The sequence below is a fragment of the Nuphar pumila genome, chromosome 17, assembly GCF_984573655.1.
Source record: "Nuphar pumila chromosome 17, dmNupPumi1.hap1.1, whole genome shotgun sequence".
Lineage (NCBI taxonomy): Eukaryota > Viridiplantae > Streptophyta > Magnoliopsida > Nymphaeales > Nymphaeaceae > Nuphar > Nuphar pumila.
The window spans coordinates 27478440-27493064 of record NC_143265.1 but is presented as its reverse complement, the minus strand read 5'-3'; positions in this window follow the sequence as shown (position 1 = coordinate 27493064).

The window sequence follows — 14625 nt, the reverse complement described above, 5'->3', positions numbered from 1 at the left end:
CACCTTCTCATATAGAGTTCTCATAGACAAATTTGGTGTTGACAAGCAATTAATTATCCAAACTGCAGTTAAGAAAGCTTCAACCCATAACTGAAATGAAATTTGAGCATGAAAAATCATAGTCAACCCTAGTTCGGCGATAGACCTATGCTTTCATTCAGCCATTCCATTTTGTTCTGGGGTTTTTGGGCAATTTTTATAGTGAACAATCTCATTCATCTTTAAGTATGTCTCGAGTTTAACACTTCCAAACTCCCCCTTCATTTGTTTGAAATATTTTTATTTGCTTTTCAAACTAAGTTTGGACATATTTATTAATTCAATGATTTTTGTACATAATTCAAATTTATGTCTAAGAGGAAATATCCATGAAAAATGAGAATATTCATCAATAAAAAATACATGGAATCTAAATTTTTAATGGGAGTTATCAGGAGCAGGTCCCCACAAGTCACAATGAACTTTTCTAAACAACTTCGTGTAATGATCATCAACCGAGAGAAAAGGAAGCCAACTTATTTTACCCATTTATCAACTTTCACATATTGCATTTTTAATGGACTTTGACTTTATTGAAATAAACTTATTTTTTTCAAGAAAGTCAACAACTTGTGCATGCACATGCCCAAGTCGTTGATGCCAAACTTCCCAACTAGAGTTTTTAAACCTTAAAGAAAAGAAAAATTACTGCTCATGACCAATCTTGTTCCTTGAGTTGTCCAATCCATATAGATCTCCTACTCTACTCCCTATCGCCACTTGCCTGCTCATCCTATTGTCCTTAATCACAAAGCCATCAGATGCAAACCCAAACAGACAGGGCATATTAAAGGTTAATTGACTTACAAACACCAAGTTTTTTTTTATTTCATGAACAACCAAAACATTATTTAGGTGAAGAGAGTGGTCACCATTTTCAATATTAGTAGACCCTACATGAGTAATATTTAATGTAGCATCATTTTCAACCATAATTTTTTCTGAACCACAAAACTTGGAGAAAGTTTTGAGATTACTTGGGTTGGCCGTAATGTGAGAGGTAGAACCCATGTTAGGAAACCAATCTTGATTTTGGCTATCCGCTAGTTTCGTGGCAGTGAGAGCTTGTGGAACATCTTTAGCTTGATAGGCATGATTAAAACAATATCAACAATTGATGGCACTGTGATTCATCTTGCCACATATTTGACACAAGACCCTGTTTTTCTTTCCTTGGTTGGTTTTGGCATTCGGCTGATTTAAAACAAGTTTGCCTTTGTTTTGATTGAATCAACTATCACCTTGGCTGGCTTGGATAAAGCCACGACCCTTTGAGTTGAATTATTGCTTTGGATTGAATCGATTTTTCTTATTGTTAATTTTTTGCCCAATAAAGGCAAAGTTCTCATTCACACCTTTTTCGTGCATGGTATGCATGGTTTCACGCCCTTGAAGCAAGCCGACAACATCATTATATGACGGAATGGGCGACTGTGATCATTGCCAAAATTTTCCTTTCTTTTTAGGAAGGAAAAACTCTCGCAAGGTCCACTTGACCTTTGGAAAAAGTTTTTTTTTTAAAATAACTCCTTCCATTTTTGAAATTTATGAAAAAATGGGGAGACGAGGCTCACTCGTCGGTACAAGGTTCAACCATTTCTGGTGCCTTTACCAGGGGTAATTGAACCAATGATCGATTTTATACCTTTGCTTTGTTCAAATTTACCTAAGAAATTACTCTAAGTCCTAAATGCACATAGAATCATGCTTGTGTTATGATTTTAACTTTGAAAATATGATGCATGCTTTGTGAATCATTTTGTTTTGAAAGTACTTAGAAAATATTTCCAAATTGAGTTCCAAGTGAATTTCGAAATTGACTTAAAAAATATTTAGAACATCCTTGTGAAAATGCTTTGAAATCAACTTAGAAATTTTGGGAAATCACTTTAAAAATGAATTTGAGAATTACTCTAAAATTGTTCTGAAAATGTTTGGAAAATGATTGGAAAGTAGCTTGAAAATGATGGAAGATAATTGGAAATAAATTTAAAAAATGACTTCGAAATTAATTTGAATTTACTTTGAAAATTGAAATGATTTTAAAAATTGTTTTGAATTTATTTTGAAATTATTTTTGGAAATTGAATTGAAATGATTAATTCAAAATTACTTTGAAATTATTTGGAAAATATCTTGAAAATGAAAGTATTTTGGAAATTTCAAAATTTTGAGAAATACTTGGGAAATTTTGTGAAATTGAGATTGAAAAGGGAAATTATTTTGAAGTAAGAATGGAAATTGAAATTGAAATAGAAAATGAAAATTAAAATAGAAATTGAAATTGAAATGGAGATTGAGATCGAAGTTGAAATTGAGATTAAAATTGAAAAGGAATTTGAAATTCGGAATTGAATCTAAACTTGAAATCAAAATCAGAATTTAAAATTGAATTCAAATTTGAAATGGAAATTAAGATTGGATTTGAACTTTGGGTTTTGAAAATTGAAATCGAGATTTGAAATTGAACTTTGGTTTTGAAAATTGAAATTGAAAATTGAAAATTGAAAATTGAATTTTGAAATTGAAAATTGAAATTGAACTTTGAATTTGAAAATTTGAAATTGGAATTGAAGTTAAACCTTGAAGTTGAAATCAGAATTGAAATTGGGGTTTTGAATTGAATTTTGAGTTTTAAAATAGAGGTTGAAGTTAAAATTGAAATTGCTTTGGATTTGAAAATAACTTCAAAAATCACTTTGAATTTGTAAATGCTTTTAAATTTGAAATTGAAATTCATTTTCGAAAATAGTTTTGATTTTGCTTTTTAAAAATAAAACAAAAATAAAAGATACATTTCGAAAATCACTTGAAAAATATTTTGAAAGTGATAAAATTTTGAATGATTTTAAAAATAAAAAATAACAATGCAATTCTATCCTAAATGATGAATGCATTATTTTATAAAAAGTTTTGAAGGAATTTGATTGAGATTTATTTAAAATTTATATTAAAAGAGAATTTTGAGCTTTTATAGAATTAAAATGAGATTAAATTTTCCTATATTCATGACTATGACCATAAATATATTTTGAATTAATCTTTATTAGGATTTTAATAAAGAAATAAAATAAATTTTATGCCTTTAAAGAATTAAAATAAGATTAATTTTCATATATTCCTGACTATGGTCACAGATGTACTTTGAATTAATCTTTATTTTAAATTCCAATAAAAGAAGAAAAGAGAAATTGATTTTAAAAATTGATGATTTTTTAAAATGACCTAAGTGCATAGGTTAAATTTTTATTTAACAAAGAATAATAATTCTAAGTATTATTCATATTCTGATTATGGCCATAAATATGAACTTTACTTAGTTTTATTTATCTTTTATTAAAATGGTGCATGTGTCATTCATGTTTCCATAGTGCATTAAAAAAATAAAAAAATACAACAAGTTAATATGAAATTAAAATCAAACTATATGCACATTCATTCTAAAATAAGCATAAAGTAAAATTCTCATTAATGAAATTATTACAACCCTTGAATTAATTATAATAATTGAAAAAAAATAAAAATAAATTTTTTTGCCAAATTAACAAACATGTTAGAAATAAATGTAGGTATTTATAGATTTTCTTCAATTATTAAAAAAATTAAAGAAAATATCCAAATGAGCCTTTTATCCCTAAAAAATAAAGAAAAATAAAATAAAATAAAAGCAAATGATGTATGATTTTGCAAAACATTTGGGAATGATGTTTTGGAGTTTCAAATTTTTGAGATTGAGGTTTAAAACATGTAAATTTATTTTAAAACTTGAATTTAAAATAGATTTAACTTTGAATTTGAGGTTTTTATGAAAATATATTAAAAATGATTGAAATAAAAAGCAAATAAACTCCAAAATTTGTTTAAAATAAAGTTAAGACATTCTAAGTTGATAAAATAAATTTTTAATTTGTGAAATACATGAATTATATTTAAAAATTGAATTTAAAAGTGTTAAAATGCCCAATTTAACTTCATTTTAACAAAGAAAATGATTTTTACAAAATCAATTTTGAAAAATGCAATGAATGAAGGGTCAAATGATCATAAAAATTTATGAAAATTGATATAAAGACTCCTAAAAACCTTAAAAATACTCTAGAAGTGAAAGATGCAAGAAAAGATTGGGTAAAAATGATAGGGTTCTAATTTTTGATCGGAACAAAACATAAAAATTCTATAGAAATAGCTGAAATTTTTTAGAGATAAACGAGACATGCAGAAAAGAAGGTCCAATTTACAGATCTAGAAAATGATCTACCATTAGGGAGATCCAATCCAGACAAGTCAGATCAAAACCTGAGAATAGCCTGCCAAAGAAAATCGATAGGGTTTTGGTTTTTGATCCGAATGGCTGATAAAAAATAAATAAAAGTTTATGAAAATTGGAATGCATAAACTAAACATTCTAAGGAAGAAATCATTTTTACAAATCTGAAAAATGATCTTTCATTGGGGAGATATGAATGCAACAAGTCGATTCTGGGTCTGAGCAATGCCTGAGATTGCAAACAGACAGGGTTTCGACTTAAAATGCAAAGAAATAAAAACCCACCATAAAAATTGCTAAACTTTTATTGAGAGAAACTAGACATGCAAATAAAAAAACCTTTTTATAGATCTAAAAAATGATCTCTCATTAGAGAGATAGGACTCTAACAAAATGCGCTAAAACCTAGACCATTAAAATGATATAGTGTAATAGGGTCATGGTTTCTGACCAAAATTAGGCATGAAAATATGATAGAAATTAATAAAAATTGGCATGGATAAACTGGATTTAATGCTGAAGACATCCCTTTTTACAGTTTGAAGACATCATCTCTAGTTAGGGAGAAATCGCTCCGGTAAGTTGGTCTAGTTTGAAGGAAATTCCGGGTGGCCTAGGATGACAGGGTCCAAATTCTGATTTTTTAGTGGACTAAACCAACTCAGAATGATCTAATTTTTGGTGAAGATCTTGAAAATACATAAAGGAAGGTGTAGTAAAAAAATCAGATTAAATTGATACCTAATTATATACAAATTATAGAAATAAAAAATGGACCAAAATGAAAAATATCATCCAAACATGATTGAATGAAATAGAACCTCATTAATGAATTGATCTAATGATCAAGCATGAGATCTATCATTTTAAATCATGGATGATGATAAAAATGTTGTAAAAACAGAATTAAAGCATCTAAAAATAAAATTAAAAGCATTTGGGCATAAATTGAAATCGATTTAGCCCATTGAACATGAGATTTGATCTGTAGAAGATTAAATATGTGATCGTTGCAAAAAATTTCTTTTTCTTTTTAGGGAAAGAGAAATCTCTCGCAAGGTCTACTTACCTTTGGAAAAAAAATTGAAAAATAACTCGCCTTTGTTTTTAGAAATTTATGAAAAAATGGGAGACGGGGCTCGCTTGTCGGTACGAGGTTCAACCGTTCCTAGCGCCTTTACCAGAGGTAATTGAACCAAGGATCGAATTTATGCCTTTACATTGCCTGAATTTGTCTAAGAAATTATTTTAAGTCCTAAATACACAGAGAATCATGCTTGTGCTATGATTTTAAACTTAAAAATATTTATGCTTTTGAAAAGGTTTCAGAGATCTGATTTTTCTAAGTGATTTTTGAAATAGATTTGAAAATATTCTTTAGAAAATGAAAGAATTTTGAACTTGAATAGAAATTGAGTTTGAATTGAAAATTTAAAGTTGGTTTTGATTTGAATTGAAGACTTGAAGTTGAATTGAATTTGAGTTTAAAAATTGAATTTGATTTTGAAATGAAATTCGAAGTTGAATTTTGAATAGAAAATGACAAAATGAAATTGAAGGTTTTGAAATTGAATTCAAAATCAAGTTTTGAAATCTGAATTGATTGAAAATCGAATTTGGAGTTGATTTTTGAATTGAGAATTGAACTTAGAAATCAAATTTTGAAATTGAATTTGGAATTTAAAATTGAAATTAAAAATCAGAATTTAGAATTGAAATTGGAAATTAAAATCGAACTTTGAATTTAAAATTAAAGAATTGAAATCTGAAATTGAAAATATAATTTGAATTTAAAAGTTAATTTGAAAATTAAAGATAATTGAAATTTTGGAAATGAAATTGGAATTTAGAATTGGAAATTCAAAATGAAATTTGAAACTTAATTTGAAATAAAAATCAAGAATTGAAATGAAATTAAGAGTTGAAATTTGAAAATGGAAAATTCAAAATTGACATTTGAATTTGAAATGAAAATAGAATTCGTAATTTGGAATTTGAAAAAAAATCGATATTTAAAATTGAAATAGAAAAAAAGGTTTTAAGAATTAAAAATTGCTTTGAAAATACTTGGAAATATTTGAAATTTGAAAATAATTTTGAAAATGTCTTGAATTTATAAATGGTTTTGAATTTTCAAAAAATGAATTTGGAAAAACAACTTTGAATTTGAGAATAGAAATCAAAGATGACTTTGAATTTTGAAATGAAAATGGTTTTTGAAAATCGTTTCAAAAATCACTTGAAAATTTGAAAATAATTTGAAAAAATGATGCAATTCTATCTTAAATGATGAATATGCTATTTCTTTGACAAATCATTAGAATTTTAGAAAGAATTTTATACTTTACAGAATTAAAAGAAGATTAATTTTTATATATTCATGACCAGGGCCATAAATATACTTTAAATTAATCTTTATTTAAAATTCTAATAAAGAGAAAGAAAGAAAATATTTTGTACCTTTATAGAATTGAAACAAGATTAATCTTTAATATATTCATGACTAGGGCCATAAATACATTTCAAATTAATCTTTATTTTAATTCAAATAAAAAAGAGAGAGGATTATTTATGAAAGATATGATGATTTTCTAAAATGACCTAAAAGTATAGGTCAAATTTTTATTTAATAAAGAATAATAACTCTAAGTATCATTCGTATTCCGACTAGGGTCGTAAATACAAACTTTACTTAGTTTTATTCATTCTTTATTAAATGGTGCATGTGCCATTCATGTTTTCCATAGTGTATTTCTAAAAAGAAAAGAAAAATAAAATGAAATAAATCAATTATGAAATTTAATTTACATGCTCATTCATTCTAAACTAAGCATAAAATGAAAATTTTCATTAATCGATTATTACAACCCTTGAATAAATTTATAACAATTGAAAAGAAAGAAAAGAAAATTCTTGTAAAATGAACAAACATGTTAGAAATGTAGGCATTTATGGATTTTCTTCAATTATTGAAAAATTGAAGAAAAATCCAAAACTAACCTTTTTATGCCCCAAAATAAAGAAAGAAAATTAAAAAGAAATACAAATAATGTATGGCATTTTCAAACGTATTTCAAAATAATGTTTTTGGAGTTTTATATTTTCGAAATTGGGATTTAAAACATATAAATCCAATTTAAAACTTGAATTCAAAATGAATTTATCCTTGAAATTGAGGTTTTGATGAAAATACATTGAAAATGATTGAAATAAAAAGCAAATAAACACCAAAAATTATTTAAAATAAAGTTAAGGCATTCTAAGTTGATAAAAAAATTTCTAATTCATGAAATTCATGAATTGTATTTGAGAATTGAATTTAAAATTGTTAAAATGCCTAATTTAACTTTATTTTAACAAAATAATGCCTTTCATAAAATTGGTTTTGGAAAATGCAATGGATGAAGGGTTAAATGACCATAGAAATTTATAAAATTTTATATGGATGAACTAGATTTAAAATGCAATAAAACCCTTTTTACAGATTTCAAAAATGAGTTTTCATTAGAAAGGACACATCTAAACAAGTTGGGATAAAATTTAAGAAATGCTTAATGAAGCAAAATGCTAGGGTTTTGATTTTTTTATCAGAATTAGATATGAAAACTTAATAGAAATTGTTGAGAAATCTTTAATTTACAGATCTAGAAAATGATCTCCCATTGAGAAGATCCAATCCAATCAAATTGACCAAAAATCCGTAAAAGCCTGTGAAAGAAAAATCAACAAAGTTCTGATTTTTGATCCGAATGAAAGATAAAAGTTGATAAAAGTTTATGAAAATTGCATGCATAAAATAGAAATTCTAAGGAGAAAACACCTTTTTACATATCTAAAAAATGATCTCCCATTAGGGAGATATGAATGCAACAAGTTGATATTGGGCCTGAGCAATGCCTGAGATTGCAAACAGACAGTGTTTTGACTTAAAATGCAAAAGAAATAAAAATATTCAATAAAAATAGATGCACTTTTACTGAGATGAACTAGACATTCAAATAAAAAAAAACCTTTTTACAGATCTAAAAAATGGTCTCCCATTAGGGAGATATGACTATGACAAAATGAGATAAAAACCAAACCCTAAAAGTGATACAATATAATAGGGTTGCGATTTTTAACCAAAATTGGGCATGAAAACACCATAAAAATTGATGAAACATGGCATGGACAAACTAGACTCAATGATGGAGACTTCGCATTTTACAGATTTGAGAAATCATCTCTGGTTAGGGGAAATCACTCAAACAAGTTGGTTTAATTTCAGGGAAAATTCGGATGACCTAAAATGATAGGGTCTGAATCTCGATTTTTTTAAGGGACCAAGCCAACTCATATTGATCTAATTTTTTGATAAAGATCTCGAAAACACATTAATAAAGATGGAGTAAAAAAAACAGATCAAAATCAGATCTAATTATATGTGAAATGATGAAATAAAAAATGGACCAGAATTAAAAATATCATCAAAACATGATTGAGTAGAATAGCATCGCATTTATGAATTGATCCAATGATCAAAACATGAGATCCATCATTTCAAACCATGGATGATGATGAAAATGATGTAAAAACAAAAATAAATCATCTAAACATGAAATTAAAAGCATTGGGGCATAAATTGAAATCGATTTTGTCTATTGAATGTGAGATTTGATCTATTGAAGATCAAATCTCAATTCTAAATGGCTAAAATGAAAATGCACAAAGTAAATAGCAAATTGAATGGATTAAAACATAGAAATGTAAATTAACATGGAATTAAGATAGATCTACATTGCTATTACATGATATTGAAAATAAATTGCAAGAAAGAAGAGAAGAATGTTGAGGCGATTTTGAGAAATTGAAAGAAAAAGAGAAAAATTAGAAAAGAGGAGAGAGAGGGCCTACCTTGGGCTGGAAGAACTCCTTTCTTCTTCTTCACTTCAGCCACCAAGGGAGGAGCCAAAGAAGAGGAGGGATGCTTGAGAGAGAGGGGAATTTTCTTCTTGAAAAACTCGCCCTCCGTGGGGGCTTTTTATAAGGTGTAGTGGGGGCATTATGTGATGCCCCAAACCACGACCTTGTGAAAACCTTTGTTTTTTGAGCAAAAATTTTTTTTGAAAGATATATAGTTTGAAAACAACTAGGGAAAGTACAAAAGGGAAATAGGGGTAAAACAAAGGCCGCAAGTCTGAGCGAACCAGAGTAAGTAAAGCAAACCATAAGTCAAATCAAAGTGCATTCCATTACCATAATGTTTATAAAATTACAAAATGAGACTGGGTACATCAAAACAAAGTAGTCTCTTAAAATGAGAGGAAAACCCCCTCAAACCCCAAAACCAGAAGGAGCCAAGATCTACTGCTAAGTGTGGGTCTCAAGTCTCCTGCTGTGCGTTGTCGCATTGCCGTTGCGTCTATTCGTCACCTGTATCCTCATAAAACGAGGTCAGAACTCTTGCGAGTTGGTGAGATAAACCATCCATACATTATCATTTTTATGGAAATGCATACAGTAAGCAGCATGATACAAATATACTAAGTAACAAGCTATAACTAGCATGATGGAACAATTAGAAACATTTAAATAAAAGTACAAGTGCGTGTTAGGTAGGTGCACGTGCTACAAGACGGTACAACTATAAAGTAAGTAACAAGTGCAACAACTAGAACGACAAAACGAGAACTAAGCAGCAAAGTACAACAACTAAATAGAAGTACGAGCAGTGCTAAAGTAAACAACTACAGTATGTTAGTCTGTTTGGTTAATACTTATGTTCTTCTGATTACTCCTTCGGGTACGCAAAAGAAACCTCGCATTCTGTGAGACATTCACTCGTCGTCTGTTATTCAATTTCTAATGTGATAACCAGGGATGCTACAGATTAAGTCAAACCACTTGCGGGCCGCGCGCAACTAGGAGAAACCTTTCACAGTGGTAAAAGATTGCAATCCGTACTACTGCAGTAGTAGAGGTCCCTGAAAAGGGTAACCTCGACCTCCCTAACTCTGAGTGACTGGAAGTCAGAGGGTGCTACGACTCCTCAAAAGAACAGATTGTAGTAACCCAATGGGGTGCGGCTAGTCCAAAGACCCAAATTTGGTGGGTCCAGCAAAACCACATGGTTTGGATCCTGCAGGGTCAAATGGGGCAGGGTAGCACACATGTGTGTGTGCTTGACCTGTGCCCCTGGTCCGACCCAGGAAAGGGTCCAGACCAAGGCTGCAGGCCACAGACTGCACCCACACATAAGCGCGCCCAAGGGTGACCAACACTCGGTTTGGGTGGTGTCGACCAAGGAGCATGGTCTGGACCCTATGGGTCCAGACTGTGCTAGGTCAAGGGGAAGGCTGCAGACTGGGGGTTTGTACCCCCCCTGGTCTGACCCGAGGATTGGGTCCAGACCATGGCCAAACAATGGCCTGCACCCCACAAGGTGGGTGAGCCCAAGGGAAGAACCCGGGTGCTAGGTGCACCCGATCCTTATTGCCTACGGGGCAACCCAATGGGAGGCGACCCCCAATGGTGACCCCACACCATGAGTGGGTCCACCAGGGTAGGTCCACCAGGGTAGGTCTGGGTCCCATAATAATGGCCCAGACCTCCCTACCATACTGAGGAGACTGTTGCAACCCAGCTGGGGCTGTTGCCAACCCAAGTCCAAAAATCGCACAAGGGCAAAAGAAGGGGGGGGCCAGACTCACCGACCCTTGGTCAGTCCAGGGGCCTACTGCATGGCTTGCAGCAGCCTTCAAGTGAGGCCATGGGGCCCAATTGAAGGGAAATGCAGGCCTAGGTGAGCTGCAAGGGTGCTCAACCCAGCTGCCAACAAGCACAACCCCACAAGGGGCGTTTCCACCAAGACAAAGAGAAAAACGCATTTCATGGAAGCATAAAAAAAACAAGAAGCATGTTGTATGGTACTTAAAGCAAAATGGAAGAAAGAAAAAGGAAACAAAAGGTTTCTATTCAACATGCTCATGGGTTCAAAACACCCCAAAGCCATTTGCACATGGTGTGTGCAAGCTTGGTTTGGGTGCTCATGCCCAAATCAAAAAACATTTCCAATAAAATAAAAAAAACAAGAAGGAAACTCACTTTGTGAAGGGGAGGATGGAGTCCTTCTTCCTCAACTGGGAGAGGTCTGCACCTAGGTCACACACACACAAGTGAAAAAAGAGAGTGGAGGAAAGAGAGAAGGACAAAAATAGATTTTTCCTTTCTCTCTTCTGTCCTTCTTCCACTTTATAGAGGGATAACATGTGGAAGGTTGGGAGAAAATGGAGGGTCCTCCATCTCCATGCCCCACCCTCCTATGGGTCTATGGTCAAGGGGTCAAGGGGCTGGCCCCAACCACCCCACCAACTCTCCCCCTAAATCGCTCCTTGATTTAGGGGGAGTTTGTGTTTTGACTTTTCAAAAAGACCTCCCTCTCAAAGTCATTTTTTTTTTAATTCAAACCCTTTTCCTTTTTTTTTGAAGGGCATTAAATGCTGCATGGGATACCCCCTAAGGGGCACCCAATCCAGCCTAGAAAACCGTTGGCTTTTGGCCAACTACTTTTTGAAATGCCAAAACTCAATCTTTAGTTGGATTTTTTTCCAAACTTTTCAAAACCCCTTTATAAAGTGTATTTTTTTGAATTTGTTTTTTATTTTAATTCAAAGTAGTATGAGCTGAGGTGGGTTCCATGCTAACCACTTCTCAAAAATTCCCAAAACAAGTTTCGTTTAGAAATTTTTGAAAAAAACCTCACTTAGGTTTTGTAAAAATCGCAATTTACTTATTTAAAAACCCAAATTGCTTTTTATTTAAATAGATAGGTTTTAAATAGGTTAAATGTTTTAATTTAAACTTATATTTCATAGATTACAACCTAAATTGTAAAATCATTAATTTAGATTTTCAATTTTAATGAATTTTATCCTCGTTACGACTCATATTTTATCGATAGGCTCTTTTTCGCCAAATTACATGCAATAATGAGGCATTTTTCTCGTTTAAGTTCCAAATTTGGAGTGTGTCCAATTAGTTATATTATAAATCTAATTTAGAAATATCGAACATCATGGTTTGTCCTTAATCGCTTCGTAAAGCAAAATTACGTGATTCATGACCTTTTATAGCTATATATGCACAATTACGAGAAATTCTCGCGATAAAACAAGAAATGACCAACACTGAAACACATTTCAATTTAAATTATCTCAGAAATATCGTGGGTCTTACACATTATGGGCATAACCCATGTAAGATATTTTAAAGCCCTTAGGGCAGATGTGGCAAGGCTCACATGGGGGATGGGTTGGCGCCAACCCCATGTGGGTTTCTTAGTTTGTTGAATGGGCAAAAGTACCCTTTTATAAAATATTTTGACACATGGCACTCTCTTGCAAGAGGGTGCCCATGTGTGTCATTTTTTGGTTTTGTAGATGGGCAAAGTAGATATTTATTTGAAAATTTGACACATGGCATTACTTGGCAAGTGATGTCCATGTGTGATTTTTAAAAGTAAAAGGGTTTTTAAAGGCACAATGAAAAAAATGATTTTGATTTTGAATCTTGAAAATGCCAAGTGGCACCCCTCTTTGAAAATAATATTTTTTCCTTTTTTCCTTTTGAAATTAAGATAAAAGAGACATAAAATATAAGAAATAAAAAGAAGAATTTAGAAATAATTAGATTCAAAAACCCAATTTCGATTTATGAAATCCAAATTGGGCAAAAACTAGATCCAGATTGAATTTTGACGATTTTTTTATAAAAATATTGATTTTTGGATTTTGAAATTGTTATTATCACAAAATTTTACTTTTGGAAGTCAAACTGACCTTTGAAAAAGATTTTAAAAATAACTCGCCTTCGTTTTAAAATGCAGGATAATTCTGAAGAATGAGACTCGCCTGTTGGTACGAGGTTCAATCGTTCCTGGCACCTTTATCAGGGGTAATTGAACCAAAGATCAAAAGTGTGCTTAGCTTTGCTCAACTTGTCTAAATTGTGTTCTATTTCCTAAATTCACAAAGAATTAGGCATGTGCTTTGAATTTTTGATAATACAAATTTGAAAACATGATGTTTGCTTTGAATATTTGAAATACTTAGGGAATTCTTGGAAAAGATGTCACTTGGGAAATCGTGAATCATGGTGAGAGAATATTTCTGAGGAAAATAAAAATCGATTTCTAAAGAATCCAAGTGTTTTTAGAAAAATCAATTTCTGAGGAATTTCAAGTAACTCTGGGAAAAAATTGATTCCTCTAAATTCATACTTTGAAACTGAAGATATTATTACTTGGAAAATCATGATTTAAAGTTGAGAAATACTTGAAATACCATTTGAAAGCTCAGAGTTTTGAGAAAATCGATTTCTGAGTAAGACTTAGAAAATTTTGAGAAAATCGATTTCTCTGGATTGAAATTGAAATTTGAATTAAGAAAATGATGCAAACTGAATGGATGGGTATGGATTTGAAAGATATTTCTTTAAGGAATTGAGAAAATCCTTTTGAGTTTTGAAAAATGTAGTGCATTTTGAAGTTAGCCAAAGAGTGTAGGCTGAATGTGGCTAATACGAAGATCACAAATCTGGGTCTCATTCGTATTTTAACTATGGCCATAAATATGAATTCTATCGAGTATGTCAACTCCCTAAGAGCTAGTGCATGTGTCATTCGTGTAGACCATAGTGGATTTGTAGAAATATGTACATGAATGACAAGCATAACTGTTATATATCAAAGTTCAAACTATATGCAATACAAATCCTAATTTAAGCATTAATTGAAATTCTTATTTCAAAATTTATATTTAATTTATATCACTAATTAAATTTATAGATCAAAAAAATCATCTCCGGTTAATGAGATATCGTTCTGGCAATCTGGACTTAAATTTAACGAATATGAAATTAATCAAACAGGCACTTCCGATTGCAAATACAAGAAAAAATAACAGACTTCATAATTTGTTTTTTGATATTTCAGCAGTGGATAATAGACATATAAATAATAAACTTCCCTTTTTACAGATCATGAATCAGATCTACGGTTAAGGATCTATGATCCACAGAAGTTGAATTAGGGTTTTAGTAAATCATAACGAGTTCTAAAACATGGATCTGACTTTCTGACAGAGGAAAAATATCCAACTGTGATAAAAAATTATAAAAATTTTACAATAAATAGCCGACATTAACACAAAGCCACTGCAATTTACGGATCTTGAATCGAATATCAGGTGAAAGAAATATCACATCTATAAGTTATACTTGAATTTGAACAATGATTTTAATCAACAAAAATCCCGATTCGACTTAGTATTTTTCTAACAGAG